The sequence below is a fragment of the Scyliorhinus torazame genome, chromosome 4 (genome assembly GCF_047496885.1).
Source record: "Scyliorhinus torazame isolate Kashiwa2021f chromosome 4, sScyTor2.1, whole genome shotgun sequence".
In the NCBI taxonomy this organism is placed as follows: Eukaryota; Metazoa; Chordata; class Chondrichthyes; order Carcharhiniformes; family Scyliorhinidae; genus Scyliorhinus; species Scyliorhinus torazame.
In genome coordinates this window covers 25,225,285-25,246,572 of record NC_092710.1, presented here as the reverse complement: position 1 = coordinate 25,246,572, position 21,288 = coordinate 25,225,285, and positions in this window count along the sequence as shown.

Genomic DNA, 21,288 nt, shown 5'->3' with positions numbered 1-21,288 from the left:
GTGGACAGTTAGACCGCACCTGGAGCATTGTGCACAGTCAGACAGCACCTGGAGTATTGTGCACAGTTAGACTGCACCTGGAGTATTGTGCACAGTTAGACTGCACCTGGAGCATTGTGCACAGTTAGACTGCACCTGGAGCATTGTGCACAGTTAGACTGCACCTGGAGCATTGTGCACAGTTAGACTGCACCTGGAGTATTGTGCACAGTTAGACTGCACCTGGAGTATTGTGCACAGTTAGACCGCACCTGGAGTATTGTGCACAGTTAGACTGCACCTGGAGCATTGTGCACAGTTAGACCGCACCTGGAGTATTGTGCACAGTTAGACAGCACCTGGAGTATTGTGCACAGTTTGACTGCACCTGGAGTATTGTGCACAGTTAGACTGCACCTGGAGTATTGTGCACAGTTAGACGGCACCTGGAGTATTGTGCACAGTTAGACCGCACCTGGAGTATTGTGCACAGTTAGACTGCACCTTGAGTATTGTGGACAGTTAGACTGCTCCTGGGGCATTGTGCACAGTTAGACCACACCTGGAGTATTGTGCACAGTTAGACCGCACCTGGAGTATTGTGCACAGTTAGACCGCACCTGGAGCATTGTGCACAGTTATACTGCACCTGGAGTATTTTGCATAGTTAGACCGCACCTGGAGTATTGTGCACAGTTAGACCGCACCTGGAGCATTGTGCACAGTTAGACTGCACCGGGAGAATTGTGCACAGTTAGACAGCACCTGGAGTATTGTGCACAGTTAGACCGCACCTGGAGTATTGTGCACAGTTGGACTGCACCTGGGGCATTGTGCACAGTTAGACCGCACATGGAGAATTGTGCACAGTTAGACAGCACCTGGAGTATTGTGCACAGTTAGACCGCACCTGGAGTATTGTGCACAGTTAGACTGCACCTGGAGTATTGTGCACAGTTAGACCGCACCTGGAGTATTGTGCACAGTTAGACCGCACCTGGAGTATTGTGCACAGTTAGTCCGCACATGGGGCATTGTGGACAGTTAGACCGCACCTGGAGTATTGTGCACAGTTAGACCGCACCTGGAGAATTGTGCACAGTTAGTCCGCACATGGGGCATTGTGGACAGTTAGACCGCACCTGGAGTATTGAGCACAGTTAGACCGCACCGCGTGAATTGTGCACAGTTAGCCAGCACCTGGAGTATTGTGCACAGTTAGACTGCACCTGGAGTATTGTGGAGAGTTAGACCGCACCTGGAGTATTGTGCACAGTTAGACCGCACCTGGTGTATTGTGCACAGTTAGACCGCACCTGGAGCATTGTGCACAGTTAGACCGCACCTGGAGTATTGAGCACAGTTAGACAGCACCTGGAGTATTGTGCACAGTTAGACCACACCTGGAGTATTGTGCACAGTTAGACAGCACCTGGAGTATTGTGCACAGTTAGACCGCACCTGGAGTATTGTGCACAGTTAGACAGCACCTGGAGTATTGTGCACAGTTAGACCACACCTGGAGTATTGTGCACAGTTAGACAGCACCTGGGGTATTGTTCACAGTTAGACCGCACCTGGAGTATTGTGCACAGTGAGACCGCACCTGGAGCATTGTGCACAGTTAGACTGCACCTGGGGTATTGTGCACAGTTAGACTGCACCTGGAGTATTGTTCACAGTTAGACCGCACCTGGAGCATTGTGCACAGTTTTTTAAAAAAAATATTTTATTGAAAATTTTTGGTCAACCAACACAGTACATTGTGCATCCTTTACACAATATTATAACAACACAAATAACAATGACCTATTTTATAAACAGAAAATGAATAAATAATAAATAACAAAAATGAAAACTAGCCCTAATTGGCAACTGCCTTGTCACAAGTAACACTCTCCAAAAATATAATTTAACTGTCCAATATACAATCATCTGTAGCAACGACCTATACATATTATACAGTATATAATACCAACGCTGAGAGTCCTTCTGGTTCCCCCCCCCCCCTCCACCCCCCCCCCCCCACCCCCGATCCTGGGCTGCTGCTGCTGCCTTCTTTTTTCCATTCCATCTATCTTTCTGCGAGGTATTCGACGAACGGTTGCCACCGCCTGGTGAACCCTTGAGCCGACCCCCTTAGAACGAACTTAATCCGCTCTAGCTTTATAAACCCCGCCATGTCATTTATCCAGGTCTCCACCCCCGGGGGCTTGGCTTCTTTCCACATTAACAATATCCTGCGCCGGGCTACTAGGGACGCAAAGGCCAAAACATCGGCCTCTCTCGCCTCCTGCACTCCCGGCTCTTGTGCAACCCCAAATATAGCCAACCCCCAGCTTGGTTCGACCCGGATCCCCACTACTTTTGAAAGCACCTTTGTCACCCCCATCCAAAACCCCTGTCGTGCCGGGCATGACCAAAACATATGGGTATGATTCGCTGGGCTTCTTGAGCACCTCGCACACCTATCCTCCACCCCAAAAAATTTACTGAGCCGTGCTCCAGTCATATGTGCCCTGTGTAATACCTTAAACTGAATCAGGCTTAGCCTGGCACATGAGGACAACGAGTTTACCCTGCTAAGGGCATCTGCCCACAGCCCCTCCTCGAACTCCTCCCCCAGCTCTTCTTACCATTTCCCTTTTAGTTCATCTACCATAGTCTCCCCTTTGTCCCTCATTTCCCTATATATATCTGACACCTTACCATCCCCCACCCATGTCTTTGAGATCACTCTGTCCTGCACCTCTTGTGTCGGGAGCTGCGGGAATTCCCTCACCTGTTGCCTCGCAAAAGCCCTCAGTTGCATATACCTGAATGCATTCCCTTGGGGCAACCCATATTTCTCGGTCAGCACTCCCAGACTCGCAAACTTCCCATCCACAAACAGATCTTTCAGTTGCGTTATTCCTGCTCTTTGCCACATTCCATATCCCCCATCCATTCCCCCCGGGGCAAACCTATGGTTGTTTCTTATCGGGGACCCCCCCAAGGCTCCAGTCTTTCCCCTATGCCGTCTCCACTGTCCCCAAATCTTCAGTGTTGCCACCACCACCGAGCTTGTGGTGTAGTTCCTCGGTGAGAACGGCAATGGGGCTGTCACCATAGCCTGTAGGCTAGTCCCCCTACAGGACGCCCTCTCTAATCTCTTCCACGCCGCTCCCTCCTCCTCTCCCATCCACTTACTCACCATTGAAATATTAGCGGCCCAATAATACTCACTTAGGCTCGGTAGTGCCAGCCCCCCCTATCCCTGCTACGCTGTAAGAATCCCTTCCTCACTCTTGGGGTCTTCCCGGCCCACACAAAACCCATGATGCTCTTTTCGATCCTTTTAAAAAAAGCCTTCGTGATCACCACCGGGAGGCACTGAAACACAAAGAGGAATCTCGGGACGACCACCACCTTAACCGCCTGCACCCTCCCTGCCAGTGACAGGGATACCATATCCCATCTCTTGAAATCCTCCTCCATTTGTTCCACCAACCGCGTTAAATTTAACCTATGCAATGTGCCCCAATTCTTGGCTATCTGGATCCCCAGGTAACGAAAGTCCCTTGTTACCTTCCTCAACGGTAGATCCTCTATTTCTCTACTCTGCTCCCCTGGATGCACCACAAACAACTCACTTTTCCCCATGTTCAATTTATACCCTGAAAAATCCCCAAACTCCCCAAGTATCCGCATTATTTCTGGCATCCCCTCCGCCGGGTCTGCCACATATAGTAGCAAATCGTCCGCATACAAAGATACCCGGTGTTCTTCTCCTCCTCTAAGTACTCCCCTCCACTTCTTGGAACCCCTCAATGCTATCGCCAGGGGCTCAATCGCCAGTGCAAACAATAATGGGGACAGAGGGCATCCCTGCCTTGTCCCTCTATGGAGCCGAAAATATGCAGATCCCCGTCCATTCGTGACCACGCTCACCATCGGGGCCCTATACAACAGCTGCACCCATCTAACATACCCCTCTCCAAAACCAAATCTCCTCAACACCTCCCACAAATAATCCCACTCCACTCTATCAAATGCTTTCTCGGCATCCATCGCCACTACTATCTCCGTTTCCCCCTCTGGTGGGGGCATCATCATTAACTCTAACAGCCTCCGTATATTCGTGTTCAGCTGTCTTCCCTTCACAAACCCAGTTTGGTCCTCGTGGACCACCCCCGGGACACATTCCTCTATTCTCATTGCCATTACCTTGGCCAAGATCTTGGCATCTACATTTAGGAGGGAAATAGGTCTATAGGACCCGCATTGTAGCGGGTCCTTTTCCTTCTTTAAGAGAAGCGATATCGTTGCTTCAGACATAGTCGGGGGCAGTTGTCCCCTTTCCTTTGCCTCATTAAAGGTCCTCGTCAATACCGGGGCGAGCAAGTCCACATATTTTCTATAGAGTTCGACTGGGAATCCATCCGGTCCCGGGGCCTTTCCCGCCTGCATGCTCCTAATTCCTTTCACCACTTCTTCTACCTCGATCTGTGCTCCCAGTCCCACCCTTTCCTGCTCTTCCACCTTGGGAAATTCCAGCCGATCCAAAAAGCCCATCATTCTCTCCCTCCCATCCGGGGGTTGAGCTTCATATAATTTTTTATAAAATGTCTTGAACACTCCATTCACTCTCTCCGCTCCCCGCTCCATCTCTCCTTCCTCATCCCTCACTCCCCCTATTTCCCTCGCTGCTCCCCTTTTCCTCAATTGGTGTGCCAGCAACCTGCTCGCCTTCTCCCCATATTCGTACTGTACACCCTGTGCCTTCATCCATTGTGCCTCTGCAGTGCCCGTAGTCAGCAAGTCAAATTCTACATATAGCCTTTGCCTTTCCCTGTACAGCCCCTCCTCCGGTGCTTCTGCACATTGTCTGTCCACCCTCAAAGGTTCTTGCAGCAACCGCTCCCGTTCCTTACTCTCCTGCTTCCCTTTATGTGCCCTTATTGATATCAGCTCCCCTCTAACCACCGCCTTCAACGCCTCCCAGACCACTCCCACCTGGACCTCCCCATTATCATTGAGTTCCAAGTACTTTTCAATGCACCCCCTCACTTTTAGACACACACCCTCATCTGCCATTAGTCCCATGTCCATTCTCCAGGGTGGACGCCCTTCTGTTTCCTCCCTATCTCCAAGTCTACCCAGTGTGGAGCGTGATCCGAAATGGCGATAGCCGTATACTCCGTTCCCCTCACCTTCGGGATCAATGCCCTACCCAGCACAAAAAAGTCTATTCGCGAGTAGACTTTATGGACATAGGAGAAAAACGAGAACTCCTTACTCCTAGGTCTGCCAAATCTCCACGGGTCTACACCTCCCATCTGCTCCATAAAATCTTTAAGTACCTTGGCTGCTGCCGGCCTCCTTCCAGTCCTGGACTTCGACCTATCCAGCCCTGGTTCCAACACCGTATTAAAATCTCCCCCCATTTTCAGCTTTCCCATCTCTAGGTCCGGAATGCGTCCTAGCATCCGCCTCATAAAATTGGCATCATCCCAGTTCGGGGCATATACGTTTACCAAAACCACCGTCTCCCCCTGTAGTTTGCCACTCACCATCACGTATCTGCCCCCGTTATCCACCACTATAGTCTTTGCTTCGAACATTACCCGCTTCCCCACTAATATAGCCACCCCCCTGTTTTTCGCATCTAGCCCCGAATGGAACACCTGCCCCACCCATCCTTTGCGTAGCCTAACCTGGTCTATCAGTTTCAGGTGCGTTTCCTGTAACATAACCACATCTGCCTTAAGTTTCTTAAGGTGTGCGAGTACCCGTGCCCTCTTTATCGGCCCGTTCAGCCCTCTCACGTTCCACGTGATCAGCCGGGTTGGGGGGCTTCCTACCCCCCCCCCCCCCTTGTCGATTAGCCATCCCCTTTTTCCAGTTCCTCACCCGGTTCCCACGCAGCTGTATCTCCCCCAGGCGGTGCCCCCCCCCCGCCCATCCCCTCCCATACCAGCTCCCCCCTCTCCCCAGCAGCAGCAACCCAGTAATTCCCCCCTCCCACCCCCCCCGCTAGATCCCCCGCTAGCGTAATTACTCCCCCCATGTTGCTCCCAAAAGTCAGCAAACTCTGGCCGACCTCGGCTTCCCCCCGTGACCTCGGCTCGCACCGTGCGACGCCCCCTCCTTCCTGCTTCTCTATTCCTGCCATGATTATCATAGCGCGGGAACCAAGCCCGCGCTTCTCCCTTGGCCCCGCCCCCAATGGCCAACGCCCCATCTCCTCCACCTCCCCTCCTCCCCCCATCACCACCTGTGGAAGAGAGAAAAGTTACCACATCGCAGGATTAGTACATAAAACTCCTCTTTCCCCCCTTTTTAACCCCCCTCTTCGCCCCCCACATGCGCCCCACCACTTTGTTCAAACGTTCTTTTTAATAACCCGCTCATTCCAGTTTTTCTTCCACAATAAAAGTCCACGCTTCATCCGCCGTCTCAAAGTAGTGGTGCCTCCCTTGATATGTGACCCACAGTCTTGCCGGTTGCAGCATTCCAAATTTTATCTTCTTTTTATGAAGCACCGCCTTGGCCCGATTAAAGCTCGCCCTCCTTCTCGCCACCTCCGCACTCCAGTCTTGATAAACGCGGATCACCGCGTTCTCCCATTTACTGCTCCGAGTTTTCTTCGCCCATCTAAGGACCATTTCTCTATCCTTAAAACGGAGGAATCTCACCACTATGGCTCTGGGAGTTTCTCCTGCTCTCGGTCCTCGCGCCATCACTCGGTATGCTCCCTCCACCTCCAACGGACCCGCCGGGGCCTCCGCTCCCATTAACGAGTGCAGCATCGTGCTCACATATGCCCCGACGTCCGCTCCCTCCACACCTTCAGGAAGACCAAGAATCCTCAGGTTGTTCCTCCTTGCGTTGTTTTCCAGTGCCTCCAACCTTTCCACACATCGTTTCTGATGTGCCTCCTGCGTCTCCGTCTTCACCACCAGGCCCTGTATATCGTCCTCATTCTCGGCTGCCTTTGCCTTCACGACCCGAAGCTCCCGCTCCTGGGTCTTTTGTTCCTCCTTTAGCCCTTCGATCGCCTGTGGTATCGGGGCCAACAGCTCTTTCTTCATTTCCTTTTTGAGCTCTTCCACACAGCATTTCAAGAACTCTTGTTGTTCAGGGCCCCATATTAAACTGCCACCTTCCGACGCCATCTTGGTTTTTGCTTGCCTTCCTTGCCGCTGTTCTAAAGCATCCACTGCAATCCGGCCACTTTCTCCTCCATTTTTCATCCGTATCCAGGGGGGATTCCCTTCTGGTTTACCGCACAGTGTTTTTAGCCGTCAAAATTGCCGTTGGGGCTCCTATCAAGAGCCCAAAAGTCCGTTTCACCGGGAGCTGCCGAAACATGCGACTCAGCTGGTCATCGCCGCACCCGGAAGTCCCATTGTGCACAGTTACACTGCACCTGCAGTATTGTGCACAGTTAGACCGCACCTGGAGCATTGTGCACAGTTAGACCGCACCTGGAGTATTGTGCACAGTTAGACAGCACCTGGAGTATTGTGCACAGTTAGACCGCACCTGGAGTATTGTGCACAGTTAGACTGCACCTGGAGTATTGTGCACAGTTCGACTGCACCTGGAGCATTGTGAACAGTTAGACCGCACCTGGAGTATTGTGGACAGTTAGACGGCACCTGGAGCATTGTGCACAGTTAGACCGCACCTGGAGTATTGTGAACAGTTAGACCGCACCTGGAGTATTGTGCACAGTTAGACTGCACCTGGAGCATTGTGAACAGTTAGACCGCACCTGGAGTATTGTGGACAGTTAGACCGCACCTGGAGTATTGTGCACAGTTAGACCGCACCTGGAGTATTGTGCACAGTTAGACCGCAACTGGAGTATCGTGCACAGTTAGACCGCACCTGGAGTATTATGCACAGTTAGACTGCACCTGGAGCATTGTGAACAGTTAGACCGCAGCTGGAGTATTGTGCACAGTTAGACTGCACCTGCAGTATTGTGCATAGTTAGACCGCACCTGGAGCATTGTGCACAGTTAGACCGCACCTGGAGTATTGTGCACAGTTAGACAGCACCTGGAGTATTGTGCACAGTTAGACCGCACCTGGAGTATTGTGCACAGTGAGACAGCACCTGGAGTATTGTGCACAGTTCGACTGCACCTGGAGCATTGTGAACAGTTAGACCGCACCTGGAGTATTGTGGACAGTTAGACCGCACCTGGAGCATTGTGCACAGTTAGACCGCACCTGGAGTATTGTGAACAGTTAGACCGCACCTGGAGTATTGTGCACAGTTAGACTGCACCTGGAGCATTGTGAACAGTTAGACCGCACCTGGAGTATTGTGGACAGTTAGACCGCACCTGGAGTATTGTGCACAGTTAGACCGCACCTGGAGTATTGTGCACAGTTAGACCGCAACTGGAGTATCGTGCACAGTTAGACCGCACCTGGAGTATTGTGCACAGTTAGACCGCACCTGGAGCATTGTGCACAGTTAGCCTGCACCTGGAGAATTGTGCACAGTTAGACCGCACCTGGAGTATTGTGCACAGATAGACCGCACCTGGAGTATTGTGCACAGATAGACTGCAACTGGGGCATTGTGCACAGTTAGACCGCACCTGGAGTATTGTGCACAGTGAGACCGCACCTGGAGTATTGTGCACAGTTAGACTGCACCTGGAGTATTGTGCACAGTTAGACTGCACCTGGAGTATTGTGCACAGTTAGACCGCACCTGGAGTATTGTGCACAGTTAGACCGCACCTGGAGTATTGTGCACAGTTAGACCGCACCTGGAGTCTTGTGCACAGTTAGACCACATCTGGAGTATTGAGCACAGTTAGACCGCACCTGGAGTATTGTGGACAGTTAGACTGCACCTGGAGTATTGTGCATAGTTAGACCGCACCTGGAGTATTGTGCACAGTTAGACCGCACCTGGAGTATTGTGCACAGATAGAATGCACCTGGGGCATTGTGCACAGTTAGACCGCACCTGGAGTATTGTGCACAGTTAGACCGCACCTGGAGTATTGTGCACAGTTAGACCGCATCTGGAGTATTGAGCACAGTTAGACCGCACCTGGAGTATTGTGCACAGTTAGACCGCACCTGGAGTATTGTGCACAGTTAGACCGCACCTGGAGTATTGTGCACAGTTAGACCGCACCTGGAGTATTGTGGACAGTTAGACCACACCTGGCGCATTGTGCACAGTTAGGCTGCACCTGGAGTATTGTGCACAGTTAGACCGCTCCTGGAGCATTGTGCACAGTGAGACCGCACCTGGAGTATTGTGCACAGTTAGACTGCACCTGGAGTATTGTGCACAGTTAGACCGCACCTGGAGCATTGTGCACAGTGAGACCGCACCTGGAGCATTGTGCACAGTGAGACCGCACCTGGAGCATTGTGCACAGTTAGACCGCACCTGGAGCATTGTGCACAGTTAGACTGCACCTGGAGTATTGTGCAGAGTTACACCGCACCTGGAGTATTGTGCACAGTTAGACCGCACCTGGAGTGTTGTGCACAGTGAGACCGCACCTGGAGTATTGTGCACAGTTAGACCGCACCGGGAGTATTGTGCACAGTTAGACTGCACCTGGAGTATTGTGCACAGTTAGACCGCACTTGGAGTATTGTGCACAGTTAGACCGCACCTGGAGTATTGTGCACAGTGAGACCGCACCTGGAGTATTGTGCACAGTTAGACCGCACCTGGAATATTGTGCACAGTTAGACCGCACCTGGAGTATTGTGCACAGTTAGACCGCACCTGGAGTATTGTGCACAGATAGACCGCACCTGGAGTATTGTGCACAGTTAGACCGCACCTGGAGTATTGTGCACAGATAGACCGCACCTGGAGTATTGTGCACAGTTAGACTGCACCTGGAGTATTGTGCACAGTTAGACTGCACCGGGAGTATTGTGGACAGTTAGACCGCACCTGGAGTATTGTGCACAGTTAGACTGCACCTGCAGTATTGTGCACAGTTAGACCGCACCTGGAGCATTGTGCACAGTTAGACCGCACCTGGAGTATTGTGCACAGTTAGACAGCACCTGGAGTATTGTGCACAGTTAGACCGCACCTGGAGTATTGTGCACAGTGAGACAGCACCTGGAGTATTGTGCACAGTTCGACTGCACCTGGAGCATTGTGAACAGTTAGACCGCACCTGGAGTATTGTGGACAGTTAGACCGCACCTGGAGCATTGTGCACAGTTAGACCGCACCTGGAGTATTGTGAACAGTTAGACCGCACCTGGAGTATTGTGCACAGTTAGACTGCACCTGGAGCATTGTGAACAGTTAGACCGCAGCTGGAGTATTGTGGACAGTTAGACCGCACCTGGAGTATTGTGCACAGTTAGACCGCACCTGGAGTATTGTGCACAGTTAGACCGCAACTGGAGTATCGTGCACAGTTAGACCGCACCTGGAGTATTGTGCACAGTTAGACTGCACCTGGAGCATTGTGAACAGTTAGACCGCAGCTGGAGTATTGTGCACAGTTAGACTGCACCTGCAGTATTGTGCATAGTTAGACCGCACCTGGAGCATTGTGCACAGTTAGACCGCACCTGGAGTATTGTGCACAGTTAGACAGCACCTGGAGTATTGTGCACAGTTAGACCGCACCTGGAGTATTGTGCACAGTGAGACAGCACCTGGAGTATTGTGCACAGTTCGACTGCACCTGGAGCATTGTGAACAGTTAGACCGCACCTGGAGTATTGTGGACAGTTAGACCGCACCTGGAGCATTGTGCACAGTTAGACCGTACCTGGAGTATTGTGAACAGTTAGACCGCACCTGGAGTATTGTGCACAGTTAGACTGCACCTGGACCATTGTGAACAGTTAGACCGCACCTGGAGTATTGTGGACAGTTAGACCGCACCTGGAGTATTGTGCACAGTTAGACCGCACCTGGAGTATTGTGCACAGTTAGACCGCAACTGGAGTATCGTGCACAGTTAGACCGCACCTGGAGTATTGTGCACAGTTAGACCGCACCTGGAGCATTGTGCACAGTTAGACTGCACCTGGAGTATTGTGCACAGTTAGACCGCACCTGGAGTATTGTGCACAGATAGACCGCACCTGGAGTATTGTGCACAGATAGACTGCAACTGGGGCACTGTGCACAGTTAGACCGCACCTGGAGTATTGTGCACAGTGAGACCGCACCTGGAGTATTGTGCACAGTTAGACTGCACCTGGAGTATTGTGCACAGTTAGACTGCACCTGGAGTATTGTGCACAGTTAGACCGCACCTGGAGTATTGTGCACAGTTAGACCGCACCTGGAGTATTGTGCACAGTTAGACCGCACCTGGAGTCTTGTGCACAGTTAGACCGCATCTGGAGTATTGAGCACAGTTAGACCGCACCTGGAGTATTGTGGACAGTTAGACTGCACCTGGAGTATTGTGCATAGTTAGACCGCACCTGGAGTATTGTGCACAGTTAGACCGCACCTGGAGTATTGTGCACAGATAGAATGCACCTGGGGCATTGTGCACAGTTAGACCGCACCTGGAGTATTGTGCACAGTTAGACCGCACCTGGAGTATTGTGCACAGTTAGAACGCATCTGGAGTATTGAGCACAGTTAGACCGCACCTGGAGTATTGTGCACAGTTAGACCGCACCTGGAGTATTGTGCACAGTTAGACCGCACCTGGAGTATTGTGCACAGTTAGACCGCACCTGGAGTATTGTGGACAGTTAGACCGCACCTGGAGTATTGTGCACAGTTAGACCGCACCTGGAGTATTGTGCACAGTTAGACCGCAACTGGAGTATCGTGCACAGTTAGACCGCACCTGGAGTATTGTGCACAGTTAGACTGCACCTGGAGCATTGTGAACAGTTAGACCGCAGCTGGAGTATTGTGCACAGTTAGACTGCACCTGCAGTATTGTGCATAGTTAGACCGCACCTGGAGCATTGTGCACAGTTAGACCGCACCTGGAGTATTGTGCACAGTTAGACAGCACCTGGAGTATTGTGCACAGTTCGACCGCACCTGGAGTATTGTGCACAGTGAGACAGCACCTGGAGTATTGTGCACAGTTCGACTGCACCTGGAGCATTGTGAACAGTTAGACCGCACCTGGAGTATTGTGGACAGTTAGACCGCACCTGGAGCATTGTGCACAGTTAGACCGCACCTGGAGTATTGTGAACAGTTAGACCGCACCTGGAGTATTGTGCACAGTTAGACTGCACCTGGAGCATTGTGAACAGTTAGACCGCACCTGGAGTATTGTGGACAGTTAGACCGCACCTGGAGTATTGTGCACAGTTAGACCGCACCTGGAGTATTGTGCACAGTTAGACCGCAACTGGAGTATCGTGCACAGTTAGACCGCACCTGGAGTATTGTGCACAGTTAGACCGCACCTGGAGCATTGTGCACAGTTAGCCTGCACCTGGAGAATTGTGCACAGTTAGACCGCACCTGGAGTATTGTGCACAGATAGACCGCACCTGGAGTATTGTGCACAGATAGACTGCAACTGGGGCATTGTGCACAGTTAGACCGCACCTGGAGTATTGTGCACAGTGAGACCGCACCTGGAGTATTGTGCACAGTTAGACTGCACCTGGAGTATTGTGCACAGTTAGACTGCACCTGGAGTATTGTGCACAGTTAGACCGCACCTGGAGTATTGTGCACAGTTAGACCGCACCTGGAGTATTGTGCACAGTTAGACCGCACCTGGAGTCTTGTGCACAGTTAGACCGCATCTGGAGTATTGAGCACAGTTAGACCGCACCTGGAGTATTGTGGACAGTTAGACTGCACCTGGAGTATTGTGCATAGTTAGACCGCACCTGGAGTATTGTGCACAGTTAGACCGCACCTGGAGTATTGTGCACAGATAGAATGCACCTGGGGCATTGTGCACAGTTAGACCGCACCTGGAGTATTGTGCACAGTTAGACCGCACCTGGAGTATTGTGCACAGTTAGACCGCATCTGGAGTATTGAGCACAGTTAGACCGCACCTGGAGTATTGTGCACAGTTAGACCGCACCTGGAGTATTGTGCACAGTTAGACCGCACCTGGAGTATTGTGCACAGTTAGACCGCACCTGGAGTATTGTGGACAGTTAGACCACACCTGGCGCATTGTGCACAGTTAGGCTGCACCTGGAGTATTGTGCACAGTTAGACCGCACCTGGAGCATTGTGCACAGTGAGACCGCACCTGGAGTATTGTGCACAGTTAGACTGCACCTGGAGTATTGTGCACAGTTAGACCGCACCTGGAGCATTGTGCACAGTGAGACCGCACCTGGAGCATTGTGCACAGTGAGACCGCACCTGGAGCATTGTGCACAGTTAGACCGCACCTGGAGCATTGTGCACAGTTAGACTGCAACTGGAGTATTGTGCAGAGTTACACCGCACCTGGAGTATTGTGCACAGTTAGACCGCACCTGGAGTGTTGTGCACAGTGAGACCGCACCTGGAGTATTGTGCACAGTTAGACCGCACCGGGAGTATTGTGCACAGTTAGACTGCACCTGGAGTATTGTGCACAGTTAGACCGCACTTGGAGTATTGTGCACAGTTAGACCGCACCTGGAGTATTGTGCACAGTGAGACCGCACCTGGAGTATTGTGCACAGTTAGACCGCACCTGGAATATTGTGCACAGTTAGACCGCACCTGGAGTATTGTGCACAGTTAGACCGCACCTGGAGTATTGTGCACAGATAGACCGCACCTGGAGTATTGTGCACAGTTAGACCGCACCTGGAGTATTGTGCACAGATAGACCGCACCTGGAGTATTGTGCACAGTTAGACTGCACCTGGAGTATTGTGCACAGTTAGACTGCACCGGGAGTATTGTGGACAGTTAGACCGCACCTGGAGTATTGTGCACAGTTAGACTGCACCTGCAGTATTGTGCACAGTTAGACCGCACCTGGAGCATTGTGCACAGTTAGACCGCACCTGGAGTATTGTGCACAGTTAGACAGCACCTGGAGTATTGTGCACAGTTAGACCGCACCTGGAGTATTGTGCACAGTGAGACAGCACCTGGAGTATTGTGCACAGTTCGACTGCACCTGGAGCATTGTGAACAGTTAGACCGCACCTGGAGTATTGTGGACAGTTAGACCGCACCTGGAGCATTGTGCACAGTTAGACCGCACCTGGAGTATTGTGAACAGTTAGACCGCACCTGGAGTATTGTGCACAGTTAGACCGCACCTGGAGTATTGTGCACAGTGAGACAGCACCTGGAGTATTGTGCACAGTTCGACTGCACCTGGAGTATTGTGGACAGTTAGACTGCACCTGGAGTATTGTGCATAGTTAGACCGCACCTGGAGTATTGTGCACAGTTAGACCGCACCTGGAGTATTGTGCACAGATAGAATGCACCTGGGGCATTGTGCACAGTTAGACCGCACCTGGAGTATTGTGCACAGTTAGACCGCACCTGGAGTATTGTGCACAGTTAGACCGCATCTGGAGTATTGAGCACAGTTAGACCGCACCTGGAGTATTGTGCACAGTTAGACCGCACCTGGAGTATTGTGCACAGTTAGACCGCACCTGGAGTATTGTGCACAGTTAGACCGCACCTGGAGTATTGTGGACAGTTAGACCACACCTGGCGCATTGTGCACAGTTAGACTGCACCTGGAGTATTGTGCACAGTTAGACCGCACCTGGAGCATTGTGCACAGTTAGACTGCACCTGGAGTATTGTGCAGAGTTACACCGCACCTGGAGTATTGTGCACAGTTAGACCGCACCTGGAATATTGTGCACAGTGAGACCGCACCTGGAGTATTGTGCACAGTTAGACCACACCGGGAGTATTGTGCACAGTTAGACTGCACCTGGAGTATTGTGCACAGTTAGACCGCACTTGGAGTATTGTGCACAGTTAGACCGCACCTGGAGTATTGTGCACAGTGAGACCGCACCTGGAGTATTGTGCACAGTTAGACCGCACCTGGAATATTGTGCACAGTTAGACCGCACCTGGAGTATTGTGCACAGTTAGACCGCACCTGGAGTATTGTGCACAGATAGACCGCACCTGGAGTATTGTGCACAGTTAGACCGCACCTGGAGTATTGTGCACAGATAGACCGCACCTGGAGTATTGTGCACAGTTAGACCGCACCTGGAGTATTGTGCACAGTTAGACCGCACCTGGAATGTTGTGCACAGTTAGACCGCACCTGGAGTATTGTGCAGCGTTAGACCGCACCTGGAGTATTGTGCACAGATAGACCACACCTGGGGCATTGTGCACAGTTAGACTGCACATGGAGTATTGTGCACAGTTAGACCGCACCTGGAGTATTGTGCACAGTTAGACCGCACCTGGAGTATTGTGTACAGTTAGACCGCACCTGGAGTATTGTGCACAGTTAGACCGCACCTGGAGTATTGTGCACAGTTAGACTGCACCTGGAGTATTGTGCACAGTAAGACTGCACCTGGAGTATTGTGCACAGTTAGACCGCACCTGGATTATTGTGCACAGTTAGACTGCACCTGGAGTATTGTGTACAGTTAGACCGCACCTGGAGTATTGTGCACAGTTAGACCGCACCTGGAGCATTGTGCACAGTTAGACCGCACCTGGAGTATTGTGCAGAGTTAGACTGCACCTGGAGTATTGTGCACAGTTAGACCGAACATGGAGTATTGTGCACAGTGAGACCGCACCTGGAGTATTGTGCACAGTTAGACAGCACCTGGAGTATTGTGCACAGTTAGACCGCACCTGGAGCATTGTGCACAGTTAGACCGCACCTGGAGTATTGTGCAGAGTTCGACTGCACCTGGAGTATTGTGCACAGTTAGACCGCACCTGGAGTATTGTGCACAGTTAGACCGCACCTGGAGTATTGTGCACAGTTAGACCGCACCTGGAGTATTGTGCACAGTTAGACTGCACCTGGAGTATTGTGCACAGTTAGACTGCACCTGGAGCATTGTGGACAGTTAGACCGCACCTGGAGTATTGTGCACAGTTAGACTGCACCTGGGGCATTGTGCACAGTTAGACCGCACCTGGGGCATTGTGCACAGTTAGACTGCACCTGGAGTATTGTGCACAGTTCGACTGCACCTGGAGTATTGTGCACAGTTAGACCGCACCTGGACTATTGTGCACAGTTAGACTGCACCTGGAGCATTGTGGACAGTTAGACCGCACCTGGAGTATTGTGCGCAGTTAGACCGCACCTGGGGCATTGTGCACAGTTAGACTGCACCTGGAGTATTGTGCACAGTTAGACAGCACCTGGAGCATTGTGCACAGTTAGACCGCACCTGGAGCATTGTGCACAGTTAGACTGCACCCAAAGTATTGTGCACAGTTGGACTGCACCTGGAGTATTGTGCACAGTTCTGGTCCCCTTATTTGTTGAGGGATGTAGTGGCGTTGGAGGCAGTTTAGAGAAGGTTCACTACGTTGACTCCAGAGGTGAGGCGTTTGTAGTATGAGGAGAGATTGAGCAGTTTAGGCCTATACTCTCAAGAGTTTCTAACAGTAAGAAGTCTTACAACACCAGGCTAAAGTCCAACAGGTTTGTTTCAAATCACTAGCTTTCGGAGCGCTGCTCCTTCCTCAGGTGAATGAAGAGGTGGGTTCCAGAAACATTTATATAGACAGATTCAAAGATGGCAGACAATGCTTTGAATGCGAGCATTTGCAGGTAATTACGTCTTCACAGCTCCAGCTCCAGGTTAAAGAGGTGTGAATTGTGTCAAGCCAGGACAGTTGGTAGGATTTTGCAGTCCAGATGGTGGGGGATGAATGTAATGCGACATGAATCCCAGGTCCCGGTTGAGGCCGCACTCATGTGTGCGGAACTTGGCTATAAGTTTCTGCTCGGCGATTCTGCGTTGTCGCGCGTCCTGAAGGCCGCCTTAGGGAACGCTTACCCGGAGATCAGAGGCTGAATGCCCCTCTCTCTGGATCTGTAACGATTTAATGACCTGCAAATGTTCGCATTCCAAGCATTGTCTGGCATCTTTGAATTTGTCTGTATAAATGTTTCTGGAACCCACCTCTTCATTCACCTGAGGAAGGAGCAGCGCTCCGAAAGCCAGTGACATCGAAACAAACCTGTTGGACTTTAACCTGGTGTTGTAAGCCTTCTTTCTGCGCTCACCCCAGTCCAACGCCGGCATCTCCACATCACAGAGTTTAGAAGAATGAGGGAGAGGATGCTAAAAGGTTTGGATGAAGTAGACGTGGAGCTGATGCTTCCTCGTGTGGGGCAGATTCGAGAACGAGGTGTCATAATCTTAAAATGAGAGGGAGCAAATTTACAACAGATTTGAAGGAAAAATGACTGCTCCCAAAGGGCTGTGAATCTGTGGAATTCGCTACGCCAGAGTGCTGTGCATGCTGGGCCAGTCAGTAAATCTAAGCAGGAGTTAGACATTTTTAACTGGTGATGGGTTATGGAGAACGGGCATCTCGGTGCAGGTGAGGCCTGGGTGGGAACAGCCGGGGCAGCACGGTGGCGCAGTGGTTAGCACTGGGGCTGCGGCGCTGAGGACCCGGGCTCGAATCCCGGGCCTGGGTCACTGGCCCGTGTGGAGTCTGCACATTCTCCCCGTGTCTGCGTGGGTTTCACCCCCACAACACAAAACATCTGCAGGTTAGGTGGATTGGCCGCACTTAATTGCCCCTCAGTTGGAAAAAAATAATAATTGGGTACGCTAAATTCAAAAGAAGAAGGAAGGGATCAGCCATGATCGAATGGTGGAGCAGTCTGGACGGGCTGATTGGCATAATTCTGCTCCTATATCTCATGACAGCAAGTAGAGAGGTTAGGACAATCTCAATACTGACTCTTTGACAGTGCAGGACTCCCTCAATGCTGACCCTCCGACAGTGCGGCACTCCCTCAGTACTGACCCTCTAACAGTGCAGAACTCCCTCAGTACTGACCCTCTGACAGTGCAGCACTCCCTCAGTACTAACCCTCTGACAGTGCAGCACTCCCTCAGTACTGACCCACTGACAGTGCGGCACTCCCTCAGTACTGACCCTCTGACAGTGCAGCACTCCCTCAGTACTAACCCTCTGACAGTGCAGCACTCCCTCAATGCTGACCCTCCGACAGTGCGGCACTCCCTCAGTACTGACCCTCTGACAGTACAGAACTCCCTCAGTACTAACCCTCTGACAGTGCAGCACTCCCTCAGTACTGACCCTCTGACAGTGCAGCACTCCCTCAGTACTGACCCTCTGACAGTGCGGCACTCCCTCAGTACTGACCCTCTGACAGTGCGGCACTCCCTCAGTACTGACCCTCTGACAGTGCAGCACTCCCTCAGTACTGACCCTCTAACAGTGCAGAACTCCCTCAGTACTGACCCTCTGACAGTGCGGCTCTCCCTCAGTACTGACCCTCTGACAGTGCGGCACTCCCTCAGTACTGACCCTCTGACAATGCAGCACTCCCTCTGTACTGACCCTCCGACAGTGCGGCACTCCCTCAGTACTGACCCTCTGACAGTGCGGCACTCCCTCAGTACTGACCCTCTGACAGTGCAGCACTCCCTCAGTACTGACCCTCTGACAGTGCAGCACTCCGTCAGGACTGACCCTCTGACAGTGCACCACTCCCTCAGTACTGACCCTCCGACAGTGCGGCACTCCCTCAGTACTGACCCTCTGACAGTGCGGCACTCCCTCAGTACTGACCCACTGACAGTGCAGCACTCCCTCAGTACTGACCCTCTGACAGTGCAGCACTCCCTCAGTACTGACCCTCTGACAGTGCAGCACTTCCTCAGCACTGACCCTCTGACAGTGCGGCGCTCCCTCAGTACTGACCCTCTGACAGTGCAGCACTCCCTCAGTACAGACTCTCTGACAGTGCAGCACTCCCTCAGTACTGACCCTCTGACAGTGCGGCACTCCCTCAGTACTGACCCTCTGACAGTGCAGCACCCCCTCGGTACTGACCCTCTGACAGTGCAGCTCTCCCTCGGTACTGACCCTCTGACAGTGCAGCACTCCCTCGATACTGACCCTCTGACAGTGCAACACTCCCTCGGTACTGACCCTCTGACAGTGCAGCTCTCCCTCGGTACTGACCCTCTGACAGTGCAGCTCTCCCTCAGTACTGACCCTCTGACAGTGCAGCACTCGCTCGTACTGACCCTCTGACAGTGCAGCACTCCCTCAGTACTGACCCTCTGACAGTGCGGCACTCCCTCAGTACAGATTCCCGGACAATGCAGCACCCCCTCAGTACTGACCCTCTGACAGTGCGGCACTCCCTCAGTACTGACCCTCTGACAGTGCGGCACTCCCGCAGTACTGACCCTCTGACAGTGCAGCACACCCTCAGTACTGACCCTCTGACAGTGCGGCACTCCCTCAGTACTGACCCTCTGACAGTGCGGCACTCCCTCAGTAGTGACCCTCTGACAGTGCAGCACTCTCTCAGTACTGACCCTCTGACAGTGCGGCACTCCCTCAGTACTGACCCTCTGACAGTGCGGCACTCCCTCAGTACTGACCCTCTGACAGTGCGGCACTCCCTCAGTACTGATTCTCTGACAGTGCAGCACTCCCTCAGTACTGACCCTCTGACAGTGCAGCACTCCCTCAGTACTGACCCTCTGACAGTGCGGCACTCCCACAGTACTGACCCTCTGACAGTGCAGCACTCCCTCAGTACTGACCCTCTGACAGTGCAGCACTCCCTCAGTACTGACCCTCTGACAGTGCGGCACTCCCTCAGTACTGACCCTCTAACAGTGCGGCACCCCCTCAGTACTGACCCTCTGACATTGCGGCACTCCCTCAGTACTGACCCTCTGACAGTGCGGCACCCCCTCAGTACTGACCCTCTGACAGTGCGGCACTCCCTCAGTACTGACCCTCTGACAGTGCAGCACTCCCTCAGTACTGACCCTCTGACAGTGCAGCACTCCCTCAGTACTGACCCTCTGACAGTGCAGCACTCCCTCAGTACTGACCCTCTGACAAAGCAGCACTCCCTCAGTACTGACCCTCTGACAGTGCAGCACTCCCTCAGTACTGACCCTCTGACAGTGCGGCACTCCCTCAGTACTGACCCTCTGACAGTGCGGCACTCCCTCAGTACAGATTCCCGGACAATGCAGCACCCCCTCAGTACTGACCCTCTGACAGTGCGGCACTCCCTCAGTACTGACCCTCTGACAGTGCGGCACTCCCGCAGTACTGACCCTCTGACAGTGCAGCACACCCTCAGTACTGACCCTCTGACAGTGCGGCACTCCCTCAGTACTGACCCTCTGACAGTGCGGCACTCCCTCAGTATTGACCCTCTGACAGTGCAGCACTCTCTCAGTACTGACCCTCTGACAGTGCGGCACTCCCTCAGTACTGACCCTCTGACAGTGCGGCACTCCCTCAGTACTGACCCTCTGACAGTGCGGCACTCCCTCAGTACTGATTCTCTGACAGTGCAGCACTCCCTCAGTACTGACCCTCTGACAGTGCAGCACTCCCTCAGTACTGACCCTCTGACAGTGCGGCACTCCCACAGTACTGACCCTCTGACAGTGCAGCACTCCCTCAGTACTGACCCTCTGACAGTGCAGCACTCCCTCAGTACTGACCCTCTGACAGTGCGGCACTCCCTCAGTACTGACCCTCTAACAGTGCGGCACCCCCTCAGTACTGACCCTCTGACATTGCGGCACTCCCTCAGTACTGACCCTCTGACAGTGCGGCACCCCCTCAGTACTGACCCTCTGACAGTGCGGCACTCCCTCAGTACTGACCCTCTGACAGTGCAGCACTCCCTCAGTACTGACCCTCTGACAGTGCAGCACTCCCTCAGTACTGACCCTCTGACAGTGCAGCACTCCCTCAGTACTGACCCTCTGACAAAGCAGCACTCCCTCAGTACTGACCCTCTGACAGTGCAGCACTCCCTCAGTACTGACCCTCTGACAGTGCGGCACTCCCTCAGTACTGACCCTGTGACAGTGCAGGCACTCCCTCAGTACTGACCCTCTGACAGTGCAGCACTCCCTCAGTACTGACCCACTGACAGTGCAGCACTCCCTCATTACTGACCCTCTGACAGTCCAGCACTCCCTCAGTACTGACCCTCTGACAGTGCGGCACTCCCTCAGTACTGACCCTCTGACAGTGCAGCACGCCCTCAATGCTGACCCTCTGACAGTGCAGCACTCCCTCAGTACTGACCCTCTGACAGTGCAGCACTCCCTCAGTACTAACCCTCTGACAGTGCAGCACTCCCTCAATGCTGACCCTCCGACAGTGCGGCACTCCCTCAGTAC